At 37.1% G+C, this 14027-nt stretch overlaps 1 long non-coding RNA gene across 3 annotated transcripts in view; it reads right to left on the reverse strand.

Moving 5' to 3' along the window:
- The window catches only part of LOC147578196 (uncharacterized), a 270306-nt gene extending 257139 nt beyond the window's left edge, over positions 1–13167 (reverse strand). For all 3 annotated transcript variants that reach the window (XR_015254915.1, XR_015254916.1, XR_015254917.1), the window contains exon 1: positions 12901–13167. This is a non-coding gene — a long non-coding RNA (uncharacterized LOC147578196). The remainder of the gene's footprint in view (positions 1–12900) is intronic.
- Between the last annotated feature and the right edge of the window lie 860 nt (positions 13168–14027).

Raw genomic sequence — 14027 nt, forward strand, 5'->3', positions numbered from 1 at the left:
AACGATAAAAAGCTGAATGCACATACCTCCATCACCACCACAACAACCACCATCTAGATCAAGAGCAAGACAATGATAGCCTTCTTACCACTATAGTTCTGGAAGCTCTCGCTAGTACAATAAGGAAAGAAAGGGAGTGGGAAAGGCATGGAAACTGGAAATGAAAAAATAAAACTGCTTGTATCTTCAGATGACATGATTGTCTATGTAGAAAGACCTAAAGAATCTACAAAAAAAAAAAAACAAAAAAAAACAAAAAAAAACCCTAGTACCTCCTAGTACTAATAAATGAGTTCAGCAAGGTCACAGGACATAAACATACAAAAATCAATTATATTTTATATACTATCAATGAACATATAAATGCTGACATTGAAAATATAATACCACTTACAATTGGTCAAAAAAAAAAAGATAAAATACCAGATGTAAATCAAGGACAAGACTTAACATGTTGAGAAGTAAAACACTTACGAAAGAAATCAAAGAAGATCTAATAAATGAAGAGATAAACATATGCACAGATTAGAACACTAAGCATAAAATGGTGTTGTGTCTCCCCAAGCTGATATACAAGATTTGACACAATTCTTATCAATATTCAGTAAAATTTCTTATAGATACAGACAAGATTGTTCTAAAATCTACATGGAAAGACAAAAGAACTGGAATAGTTAAAATACTTTAAAAAAAAATAAAGTGGGAAGAATCTGTCTATCTGAAGTGAAGACTTACAATATAACTGTAGTAATCAAGACTGTGTGATCGTTGGAGGGATGAGCGCATAGATCATAACAGAGAATGAAAAACATAGTAACATAACAGAGAACCAAAAAATAGACACACACAATTATGCCTAAATGAATTTTCACAAAGGGAGAAAAACAAATCATTGGAGGAAAGATCGCCTTTTCAACAAATTATGCTGAAGAAATTGGACATTCATAGGTGAAGGAAGGAAGGAAGGAAGGAAGGAAGGAAGGAAGGAAGGAAGGAAGGAAGGAAGGAAGGAAGGAAGGAAAAGGAAAGAAAGCAAAGCAAAGAAAAAAAGAAATGTAACCTAAGCCTTACCTTATACAAAAATCAATGCAAAATAGATCATAGGCTTAAATGAAAAACAGACAACTATAAAACTTTCAGAAGAGCACATGTGAGAAAATCTTCAGAACCTAGGACTAGACCCAGTTCTTAGACTTGGTACCAAACAAAAAATTGATAAATCGGACTATCAAAATTAAACCTTTTTCTGTGTGAAAGACCTTGTTGTTGCAAACTATGGACTAGAAGAAAATATTTGCAAACCACATATCCAACAAAAGACTGGTATCTAGTAACTAGAATATGTAAAAAATTCTCAAAACTCAACAGGAAAAAAATCCTATTAGTAAGTAGGCAAAAGATGAAGAAACATTTCACCGAAGAGCATCTACAGATGACAAATAAGCAAATAATGGTGGACATCACTGGCCATTAGAGAAATGCAAATTAAAACCACAATTACTTATGACTACACACCTATCAGAATGACTAAAACAAAAAACTGTGACAACCATAAATGGCAAGGATACAGAGAAACTGGATCGTTCACACTTTGTTACTTGGAAGGAAAAATGATACAACTCCTCTAGAAAACACTTTACCAGTTTCTTCAAACACTAAATGCAACTACCATACAATCCAAGGGCAATTGCACTCAGGCATTTAAGCCAGAGAAACAGACTTATGTGCACCTAAACCTGTGCATGGATGTTTATAGAAGTTTTATTCATAATAGCCTAAACCTGGAAATAACACATGGCACTTTGCATACTGGAATTATAATTCCTGGAGCATTTTAGTTATTTGCTTCCATGTCCTTCTACCAACTAAAAAAATGACATTTGAGGGGCGCCTGGGTGGCGCAGTCGGTTAAGCGTCCGACTTCAGCCAGGTCAGGATCTCGCGGTCCGTGAGTTCGAGCCCCGCGTCAGGCTCTGGGCTGATGGCTCGGAGCCTGGAGCCTGTTTCCGATTCTGTGTCTCCCTCTCTCTCTGCCCCTCCCCCGTTCATGCTGTGTCTCTCTCTGTCCCAAAAATAAATAAAAAACGTTGAAAAAAAAAAAAAGTTTAAAAAAAAAATGACATTTGAGGGGCGGCTGGGTGGCTCAGTTGGTTGGGCAACCGACTTCGGCTCAGGTCATGATCTCGCAGTCCGTGAGTTCGAGCCCCGCGTCGGGCTCTGTGCTGACAGCTCAGAGCCTGGAGCCTGTTTCAGATTCTGTGTCTCCCTCTCTCTCTGACCCTCCCCCATTCATGCTCTGTCTCTCTCTGTCTCACAAATAAATAAACTTAAAAAAAATTTTTTTTAAATGACATTTGAGGTCAGAAGTCTTATATCTATTTGTGGGACGTAGTGTGGAGAGTTAAGGAATGAAACTCTGGAGCCAGAGACATGGTAGCTCACTGGCCTTGGAGAAGTTATTTGATTTCTCTGTGTTTTTATTTTCTCATCTAAAATAATGATACACCTTCCTGTACAACACTTGGAATAGCTCCCAGCACACAGTAAGGTCACACCACATACACCTGACTTCTGGCACCTAGCCTGACAAAGAACGAGTGCTTTAACAAATGTTTGTTGAATGAATGAATGAGTGAATGAATGAATTATTAAGGTTCTGAAATAATTCTTCACAACTGTATAAATTGTTGCCCCTTTTAAAAAATCTAATCAAGGCCCTTATCACATCTTATCATACTAGTATAATAAACTCTGACCTAATAAAAGAGATAAAGTTTAACATAGTTAGCCCAATGCCTGACACAAAATACTCTACGATTATAGCCATGATTACATGGCTACAGTCTTTTGTAAACTCCTTCCCAGTTCTGTCACCAGGAATCACCTTTCTCTTACTCTAATAACATATTAATGTAAATCTCTTAACATAACATTTAAGACATTACAATCTGGCATTAACCTAATTCTACATACAAAGAAAATGCTCAATAAGTAACAGCTAAACTTATATTTACTAACTTTCTCACTAGATTCTTTTCCACATCCTATATTCAAATCCCACCAAATTACTATTTCCTAAAGAAGCAATGGTTCTACCTGAAATGTTCTTTCTGACAAATATTTTCTCTTCAACAAAGCCCCATACCATCATCTGTCTCTACTCAAGCCCCACCCATACCTATCCATCTAAATCATTCTTCAAGCGTTCATTTATTATTTATCTTCTTATCCCTAGAGGCCAGCACAGTGCCTGGCACATAATAACGCTCACTAATAATGTTTGTTACATGAATTGAGGAAGAGAGAGAATTGCTAAAGTCACTAATTTTCAAAACTCTTGAAACTTGCACTGTTTTCTTGGAAATGTAATCATTATAACTGAGTGCTATGTGAAATGTTTGGTAAAGTGCTTGAGTTCTAAGAAGTAGGACACTAACTTTTAAGACATTATTGAAAAAGTTGCCACATGAATCTCCTGGGAAACCCTGAGTGTGTCTCTAAGGGGTGTGTCCAAGCGGGGTGTCAAAGGAGGTGCCACCATTCCGGCCCTCCTCTCCCTGGCTCCCTGCCCCAGGAAGACTACTCCCAGCTACCCTACCTCGTGCTGCCCAAAGCTCCCAAACACACACTTCTGGTCCACATTCCCACTGTGTCCTTTCTATGTTTTCTAGCAGCCTTCTTTCTCTTTCCCATCCAATCCAACTTCTAGGATCCTATTCTCAGCTATTTTAAATAATACTAATACCCAGATAACTAACACAACTTACAGTTTTTCTTCTACCCCTGTCACATCATTTGAGCACTTGAGAATTCTGAAGTCATTCCTGTTTTGACTTCAGATATCCTAGCCAGGAATTGTACCTCATCCTTCAAATTACTGCCACAAGATAGTGCCAATGATAAGAATATAAGCTTTACCGAACACTGAGCCCAACTTTGTATAAACCTGACTTCATCTTCAAAAATTAAAAACGTCTAATTAAAAATGAATAAATTAGGGGCGCCTGGGTGGCGCAGTCGGTTAAGCGTCCGACTTCAGCCAGGTCACGATCTCGCGGTCCGTGAGTTCGAGCCCCGCGTCGGGCTCTGGGCTGATGGCTCGGAGCCTGGAGCCTGTTTCCGATTCTGTGTCTCCCTCTCTCTCTGCCCCTCCCCCATTCATGCTCTGTCTCTCTCTGTCCCAAAAATAAATAAACGTTGAAAAAAAAAATTTAAAAATGAATAAATTTAAATTCATTATATAATTGAATCAAATAATTCTTAGAGCAAAGGTATCACTCTCAAGGTACATGAATCTACTAAATGCTTTTATTTGTTTATTTTTTTTCAGTAAAACATTCTGGCAAGATTTTGACAGATGTTCCTAAATAGATTTTCCTATTAGAATTCTTTCCACATTTTTAATGAGCTAGTTTTTTTTTTGTTGTTGTTCATAATAATAAATCACTCCCGGACCAAAACTGAGAGTGTGCTCCTTCCCCAGCTGCTTTAACTCCTAATCACTGTTTCACATTGGCCCCTTATTGTACCGAATCTTCATCTCTCCACCACTTAGGAGACTGGAAATATAATCGAATTTAAAAATCTATGACTTTGCTTTCTCTTTCCATATATATATATATATGATATCAAGTCTGATCATATACATACATTTTGCATCTGCAACCTGAGCAGACTTGACAGTTTTCCCCACCTGTTAACATAGAACTTGCAGCCCCACACACAAAGTCCGTGTAAGTCCCACCCAGCCCAGGCCACTGATCCACATGCAACCAGGGCCTCCAGGGTGATCTACAGAGCAATGAGGATAATGCCTCTCTCCTACTTGGGTTAAACTCCTAAGAGTAGGGATTCTCATGGGTATTTCTCAAACTTCACTGTTTATGTTTTCAGTGAAAGGGATTTTTCTATTTTTACTGATTCTCTTTCCCCGTCAAAAGACAAACACTACACTTTCCTGTTCAAAATCATTTTTCCCCTTCAATGTCTAAAACTTTATAACTCAGCCAAGCATGGGGTCTGGTTCATTTTGCTTTTAGGATGAAGTTTCCACCCAGACATGCTCAGCTTGCATAAACAGTTCTGTGAACCACCCCAGCATCTCACCAGACATACCCAGCAAGTCTCAGTCCTGGAAGGAGCAAAGCTCAGGTTCAAGTTGATTCCCCACTACCTACTACGACTAAATAAAGGAATAGGACAAAACTGGTTGCATTAAAACCTCTTGCAGATGCTTCCATTTCAAAAGAGAACATCTGAAAATGATAATACTTTCACCCAAAGAAATAAATGGCTAATAGCAAAACTTCCAAGAAAGGGACAGCAAGTGAGGAAATATTTTTTTGGAGGTTTTCTATCAAATCACACTCTAATCAGGATTATGGAGGCAGCCTCCTCAAAACATCCAGGGCTTTCTTAACTTACATACAGGAGCACTCTTGCTGAGCATTATTATGGGCCCATCAGCCAGCCTCAAGCCCGGGGTCCTAAGTAGCACAGGTGGTATCATATCCTGTCTCTAGGGCACTTAAATATCTGCACTCAGGAGCTGGCCAGCTGCCACCCACAGAGAGAAACTTCACACAGGTTTATTGTGGTAATTGGGGGATTCAAAAACAACCTGACATTTAAGTTTTGCCACTAATTACTCTAACAATCAACCCACTGTTCTTCAGAACCACCTTGTGTTTCCTTCGTTTCCATCCAGCTTTCGTTTTGAAATAAAAGTCATTTCCCACCTGACTTCTTTTTCTTTCTATCTGTGCAGATTTGTGAAAATCTTTCCTCTAGATTTATTTTATTTTTAAATCTATCTAAGATTTTTAAAAGTGTGTAGACAGTGGTTGATCATGCAGTTGTTAGATTGAGCATTTGCTCAATGTGGGGAAGGGAGAACTGGGGCAAGGACATCTATAGAATGTTATTCTGGGCATTATTCTGGGCCTTCCCTCAAGGATAAGTCGTGTTGCCTTCATTTTACAGATGGAAAAACAGAGGCACCAAGAGACGAAGTAATATGCCCAAGGTCATATTGTTGCTAAAGCATGGAGACTGGGTTTGAGCCCAGGTCTGTCAAACTCCAGATCCCATTCCCTTTCCATATACAAAAAGCCTTCCATCAGTCAGAAAGAGAATTCCATAGATAATTCTCTCCACACCAGGCAGGCCCTGAATTGAAGTCTGGCTATTCACTTCCCAACATACCTCTTAATGCATGTTTCTATAGTCAGCATGTTAGAAGAGTCTTTCTGCCTTGTATTTGTCTCCAAGTAGATAGCTCCACTATTTTGTCTCATCTGTGTATTTTTTGTATCTCAGAGGTGCCGTTTTAGAATTATTCCATAATTTCTTACAAAGTACTCTCCTGTAAATGTATTTTCTCTCTCCTGGAGACTACTTATTTGGATGAAATTACTTGGGACTACTTAGCCAAATTACAGCTATTATTGAAGTATGAAATAAAGCTGAAAGATTTAAATCTGCCATCTCAAAAGACCTTGCTTCCGGATGATAGAGTTAATTATTACCTTCTTCAGTCAGGTGGGTAAGGTCCTTGATAATAAGATGGTTTGGGAAAACAATAAGTCTTAAAGTCTACAACAGTTTGATAAATGGCAATGAAGTATGTTAATATAATCAAAATGTTAATGTTAATATAAATTAATAAGTATATAAATATATATAAATTATAAATATAAGTAAACATTAATATAATTTTGTAAACATCAATCAGACATATTAGGTGAAGATTACATAGAGTCAAATATTTGTACAGAACATGCCTGGAATTCTGGGCATTTAACTTTCCTCTGTAAACTCTTCTGAATTGTTATTTGTGTGGGCAGCACTGTTAAAGAATTCTACAAAGAAATACTCAACCAGTGAGGTCAGCCTTAGTTAAGTATCTGCAAGAAAAAAATGAAATGTGTATATAAGAGTATAAATCACTGAGTCAACACACCATGTAGAGAAGACACAGCAGCTATGTAGAAATGCATCCAGACAATTTTGAAATCCCAAAGTAATTTACAACAAATTATCTAGCTATAGTAGCCTACAACAGCATCTTGCATTAAGAAGGGCAAAGTGCCCAAGGTCTTGAATTGGACAAAATTCATGTCATCTGCTTTGGGTGGATCTTCATTTAAACAATTGAGTTCTATAAGCAAATAAAATTTTTATTTAATGTTCAAAAATTTTTCTCTCTTTTCCTTAAGTTGGGAGATCTGTGGTACATCAGCATACTCATTCTCAGTAAAAAGGCTCCCCAGTTTTCTCAAAGTTTCCCTCCTCTGGAAAACATTCTATCATCATCACGACACGAAAAACCATCTCCTTCTCCGAAAGCTACACACATTAGCAGCATCCTACACTTGCCACTTAACATATATTATCTTGCATTATTATTTATCTTTCACAACTGATTATTTGTATCTTACATGTATGCAATGTGTACACCAGTAATAAGACTGTACAGTCCTGGAAGCAGAGGCTGCTACACATTTTTATAGTCTCTCCAATGTGTAATGGCTGCTGTGTACGTAGTGGATGCTCAATGTAGAGCTGTTGATTTACCTAGCACTGGTTTTTTGGTTTTTTGTTTTTAGTTTTTTGTTTTTTTGTATTTTAACCAGGGCTATCTTCTTCAATAAATGTGAAGTATTTTTGCTAAAGTATACTGCTAATGTGAAAAGTTGAATCAAAACAGACTTTTTTTTAGTCCGTATACAGATATCCTTACTGCAAAGATATGAATATAAGGTCTGGTGTTGAGACAGTCACTAATCAAATGTACACAAAATCTAGACATAATATGTAAGAATTCTAGAAACAAAATACCAGAATAGGACTTGAGAGATCATAAAATTATCATTCTGCCTCAGCATTAAATGATCTTTTAACCATCCATTTAAAAACATACTATACATTCACGTGTGGAACTTGAGAAACTTAACAGAAAACCATGGGAGAAGGGAAGGGAAAAAATAGTATCAGAGAGGGAGGCAAACCATAAGAAACTCTTAAAAGTAGAAAACAAACTTAGGGTTAATGGGGGGGGGTGGAGGGGAAAATGGGTGATGGGCACTGAGGAGGGCACTTGTTAGGATGAGAACTGAGTGTTGTGTGCAAGCGATGAATTACGGGAATCTACCCCCAAAACCAATAGCACACTGTATACACTGTACGTTAGCTAACTTGGCAATAAATTATATTAAAAAATTAAAATTAAAAAAAAATTTAAAAACCTTTGTACAAAGGCTATAATGTCTAAAATTACTTTTTATCACAGCTTTGTTGTGTTTTATATGTAATTCATTAATAACTCTAGTATATACTTCAATTGAAATGTTTTGGTACATTTTTACTACTCTTTAGTTGCCAGATAACATTGTAGTCTGAATCTTTTTAAAGCTTTGAATCTTCCAGGCATTGGTTCATTTGCTACTTTGGCAGATCTAACAAATGTTCCTTAATTTTATTATTTTATCTCCTTTTCAATGATCCAATGCCTTTCATATTTTTTCATTTTGATATTTTCGTAGAGAAATTCAACTGAAATTCAGCATGTACTTAATTCTAACTTTGAATAACCCATAAAATTAATTCATGATGACACTGACAAGAATCTCTGGACCTTATCATAAATTTTTGACATTCTTTGGTAGAGGAGAGTATATACATCATAACAGTACAAGAAAATCATGATAAATGAACCGATAAAGATTGAAATGACAATTTTCCAGCTTCTTAAATGTATCAACCTTTAACAACCTAAGATTATAATAAACTTTGAATAAAACCTGAAAGTCTTCCCCTACCTGGGTCTGTTTTCAAGTCAAACTATATCCAGTCTGTGGGACTTGACCCTTTTGCTAACTCAAAATCTAATCTGCAGAGGCCAATCCTAAAACTAACATGGAAGACTCATAATAATGAGCAGGAAATCTGGCATTCAACTTGGTACCAGAACCTCTGTCCAAATCTTTAATATTCATTACCCTCGAGTCCAAGCACCATCGCTGAGAGAGACTTATGAACCTCCACCTCACTGGAACATTTTGAGGTGAACCAGAACTAGGAAGAACTTTATTGTTTGTGACAGAACCTAAGAGACAACTCTGAAGCAGGAAATCTGATTTCATAATTGAACAATCAAACCTTGCAGGAATTGAGATGAGTGACATCTTTAAGAGGAAAAATCTCAAGAGAAAGCCCCAGTAAGAAGAGGAACATAGTATGGACACAGAAGCAGGAAGAAAGGGGAATGGAGGAATAGGAACTAGAGAAAGAGAGAAGGGAGGAGACCAAGATCAAACCTGAGGAGATTGTAGGAGGTATGAGGGCAGGTCAGCCAGTATCCCTGTTTCTGAAAGCCCCCTCCCTCCCCAACTCTCTGTCACACACACATGTGCAGACAAACACACAGTCTAAGAAAGTTACATTACAAAAGAACGTTGGTTACAATAATCCACACTTAAGTGCTGAGCTAAGCAAGGGAGAGTGGCAAGAGAATAATCTCTCCCCTGCCCGGTTGGGAGGAGAGGGTTCCTGGAGATGAGGACATTGGGACAAAGGAGTTGAACTCTGAAGGGGAGCTTGGAACAACACCAGAACGCCTGTCAGCATCTTCTTATCTAGCATCTGCCTCCCTGAAAGATTGGAACAGTCCCAGAGCACACTGTTTTTGCTTGGTGGTGTGGCCCTGACCATATGAGGGAAAACTGTTCAGTAGGTGAAGACATCTGCTTGAGGGGGTGCTCCTCCTCTTCCCCTCTCAGGTTCAGAGCAAGAAAGATTAATAGAGATTTCTTTTTCTAACATCTCCTTTTAGGCAAATCTGCCAAAGACATTATTATTGCTACTTTTTGTAACTGAAAAGCTAGAATTAAGATATTCCCAATTTAACTTAAATGATTATTTTTTTTTATTTCAGCACCCTCCTGAGGAAAAAAAAATGATAGCTAAACTATAGTCATAATAACCCCCTCTGAAATGCAGATTTTAATGCAAAATAAGGGAAAGCTTCCTTAGAGAATTCAATGAAAATAGAATGGGTGGTCTTTGGTGGGATGGAGGTCTTCACTACTTCTTCAGGCAGAATCTGGGCCCTAATAAATTATTATGGATGATTCATGAATCAGGTGTGTGTATGTATACAGAAAGAGAAATAAGGATGGCAAAATGTCAGTAATTATTGAATCTAGGTAGAAAATATATAGATGTTTATTATTCTTTCACCCCTCTGTATGTTTGAAAATTTTCATAATAAAATGTTGGGGAAAATCCTATGCTGACTTGTGTGCATAACCTGAGCACTCCCAGTCAAATTATTACATTTTATCCTAAGTGTTGTTTTGTGCCCTTTTTTCACCAAATATATCATAAATATAATTATTCATATGAATAAATTTATGTTTACATTATAGTTTAAAGTAGTCCATTGTAGGGTGTCTGGCTGGCTCAGTTGGTGGAGCATTTGACTCTTGATCTTAGGGTTGTGTGTTCAAGCCCCATATTGGGTATAGAGATCGCTTAAAAATAAAATCTTAAAAAAAAATTAGTACATTGTAGGGCTTTGCTTTAACTTTTTTGAAGTGATCATCATTAGTCTATGAAATAGTAGGTAGCTTCCATTTGTTGTTACATTAAATAAAGTAGAAATAAGCATTTACATGCATATCTTTGCTTCTGTGTGATTATATCCTGAAATAATCCCTAAAAGTAGAAATACATGGTCACAAAGTATGTATGTGTATTTTACATTTTGTAACAATGGTTGCAAGACTGTTCTTCATGCAATTTGTACCACTGTATATTCCCTCTTACAGTGTATTAAGAGGCCCCATATCCTCAGTCTTGCTAAATATTGGTTATTACCAATTCTTAAAATGTTTTTCAAGATAAAATGGTAAGCATTCTTTTAATTTGCATTCATTTCATCATTGATGAGTTTAAACTTTATTTCATATGTTTAATGGCTATATGTATTGTTTCTTTTGTTTTTCTCCAAGAGTGTCCACTATTTCCTTATTGATTTTAAACCTCTTTTCTAATATCTCATATAAAATAAAGCTTAGTACTTTTTATTTATCTTTCAAATTTGTTTATAGTGCTTTAACGCATGGAAATATTTTCATGTAACCAATCTACAATTATTTTCTTTAGATGTTGGTTTTAGATGTCATTTTTAGAAAGTATTCCCTACTCCTAGATTATAAAATTCTTGCTTAAATCTTCAACTATCATTATTTTTTTTACATTTAAATTGTACTTGTTTTGAAATGTAATTTGACATAAGTAGCTGGATGATTTGCTTTGTTCTGGTTTTCTCCAGACTCAGAGAAAAAGTCTTTTTCTTTCAGAGTTCCATGTCTTGCCCAAATGTCATTCACAGATACTTCAGGATTATTAATTCTGCATCCTAATTCTACCCATCCTCTACTCCTAAATTGAGTTTACTGTCTACTCCTAAACTGCTTGCCAATATGGCCATTTGAATTCAAAAAGTACTACTGACACAAATATTCATGTAGTGACATTTCGGGACATTCATACAAATTTCTCAAGTTCTGAAAAATCATTTCAAAACCACCCAAGTCCCCCTAAAGTATCAGCTTTCCTGCCACCCCACTGACAGGAAATGGTCTAAGTGTCTCAGCTCATTGAAGAAGTGACTTAAGTAAAAGGTAACACTTCTAGCAGTCTAAGAGTTTATCAAAGTCTCCTGCTCACAGAAAAGCCCTGAATTTTCTCTCATGTCGCTGTCACTTCACTTGATCTACACATGTGACAAGTCAGAGTGTAGCATCTTCCTTACAAAGGCTTTTCAGGTGTCCTCTGATCACGGACCTGACATTAGAAAGACAGGGAAACCTAAAGCCAATGGCATAGAAAAGGAATCTGTCCCGCTGTATTATCAAAAATTGGTCTCCTTTTCTCATTCAGGTTTATCCATAAAGGTTTCCTAATCACTCAGTGACAGCTCTGAGTCTGGAGCCTCTGTGTATGTTTGACTGAACTGAGGCGAGAGAAGGCATATTTCTGTTCCTACAGAATTAAATGGAAGGCCTTTTCCATTTTTTTCCATAAAATGATCAATGAGGTACTATGAAAAATAGATTTTCATGAATTAAGCAGAATAAACTTAATGTGTCAGGTATTTCCAAATCACAATGGCTCCATTTTCCCTCTCATCTGAAAGCTAATAAACTCTTTTGCATCAATGAATTTGTTTTCTTTTGAACCAACTACTTTAGGCCTCGGGTTAAAAAATTACTGAGTGTTAACACAATTTTATTTCATGTCTTCCAAGCAGGTCATAATCTGTCCCTCCAACAATACTATCCCCATGCTTTCCCCAGAAATTCCTTCAGGGAAACTGGCATCATTATTTCATGTGTTAGTCTTTTGTTGTATTCTCTCCCAGTCACTGGAAGGATGAAGTCATCTGGTTGAACAGGTTTATTTCTTCCCATTCAAGATGAAACAGGTCAGCCCTTTCCATAGGATAGCCACTATGAGCTGTGATAATTTAGAGATCTGTTATTGAGTGTGTCATCTATGAAACTAAACCAGAAAGCACTAGAAATGTTGCCACATTCCACTCACCTGTTCAGTGATCTAAGCAAGTAGGAAGACTATGAAACTTAAGTGCTTATCTTCTACAATCCAGTTGCATTCATAGATTTCCCCATTTGCACTAGGGTCCACTGAGGATAGGAAAGTTAGCATAAAGTAGGATCTCTCATGATATATTTTTTAAAGGGTAAGCTTTAAGTCAGTGCATTCGTCCTGTACACCTGGACTGTTTTTCTCTCTTTGGTCTCTGTCTAAATGGTGTCAGTCCTGACCATAGTAAAAACTGGCCGTGATAAAGAAGATAGTTAGGAGGTACCATACCTTTTGAAAAGCTATGATGTAGCCATGTGGAATCCACCCTGTCTTAGATAGGGAGCTTGCAAGCTTTGGCATGTCTTCCTGTGCTGGTCTGCCAGCCTCCACACATTATATTTTGAAAGCACTTCCTCCAACTGCCGCTGAATTGGCAGGGCGGACCTCCTGTGGATCAGTTTTTCCATTCTCTCAGTCCGGCTTAAGCACGGTGTTCTGTTGTCTGTCAACTTTCTATTCTAGACCAGGCCCTGCCCTTGGCCTGCTAGAAACCTGGGAGCTGTTGGAAAAGAGAGAGCCCTATTAATGGTGCATATCATACAGTCAGGCATCTGAGGCTTTGCCACCTCTCCAGCCACACACCACTGGTTTTAGAATAGCAATAAGCAGGGGCAGAGCAGAGGTATGTGATAATTTGGTTTATTTAAACCAGATTCTTTTACTGAATGTTCACTGGCCTCCTCACATATCCTGTGCACATGTGATGTACAGCCAGAATCCCTTTTGGTCCTCATTAAGCCCAGGGATCATTTCTCTAGACCCAGTCCAGAGCTATCAGTGACATCTCATGAGCTGTCCTTTTGATCCATTCCAGCAGAAGAATATTGTTTTTATCACCTTCCAAATAAAAAGTAAAACAAACAGATGTTTATTGAGCACAGGTTCTTTGCCCAGCCCCATCTAGAATATTCAGATGGCACAAATGTGGTTTATAAGGCATGATCCCTGTTCTCAAGCTACTTAAAATTCTATTAAGAAGAAAAGACCACAACTAGAGCCACATGAGGAAAAACAAGTAGTAATGAATTAAATAGTATGGAATAGCTCTTAGTAATGTGGATGCTAGGAACGTCAAGAAATAAAAGATATGAGTGAGATGGAAGTGTTGGGACATACTTCATTTAGGAGGTTGAACTCAAAAGATGAATAGATAGTACTTTGCTTTGTAGAGAAAGTCAGGAAGTAGGAAAACTGGATCCATCAGAATGAAAGGCTTTGGTGTTTTCAAAGGACAATTGAATAGTATCTTTGCCAAAGAATATATTTATAATGATAAAAATATGAATTACTATTTAATGAAAGCTTACTATGCATCAGATACAGAGTATAATATCATATATGTCATAATGTATAAT

Source organism: Puma concolor, chromosome C1 (genome assembly GCF_028749965.1).
Source record: "Puma concolor isolate L17-30 chromosome C1, mPumCon1.1.hap2, whole genome shotgun sequence".
Taxonomy (NCBI): Eukaryota; Metazoa; Chordata; class Mammalia; order Carnivora; family Felidae; genus Puma; species Puma concolor.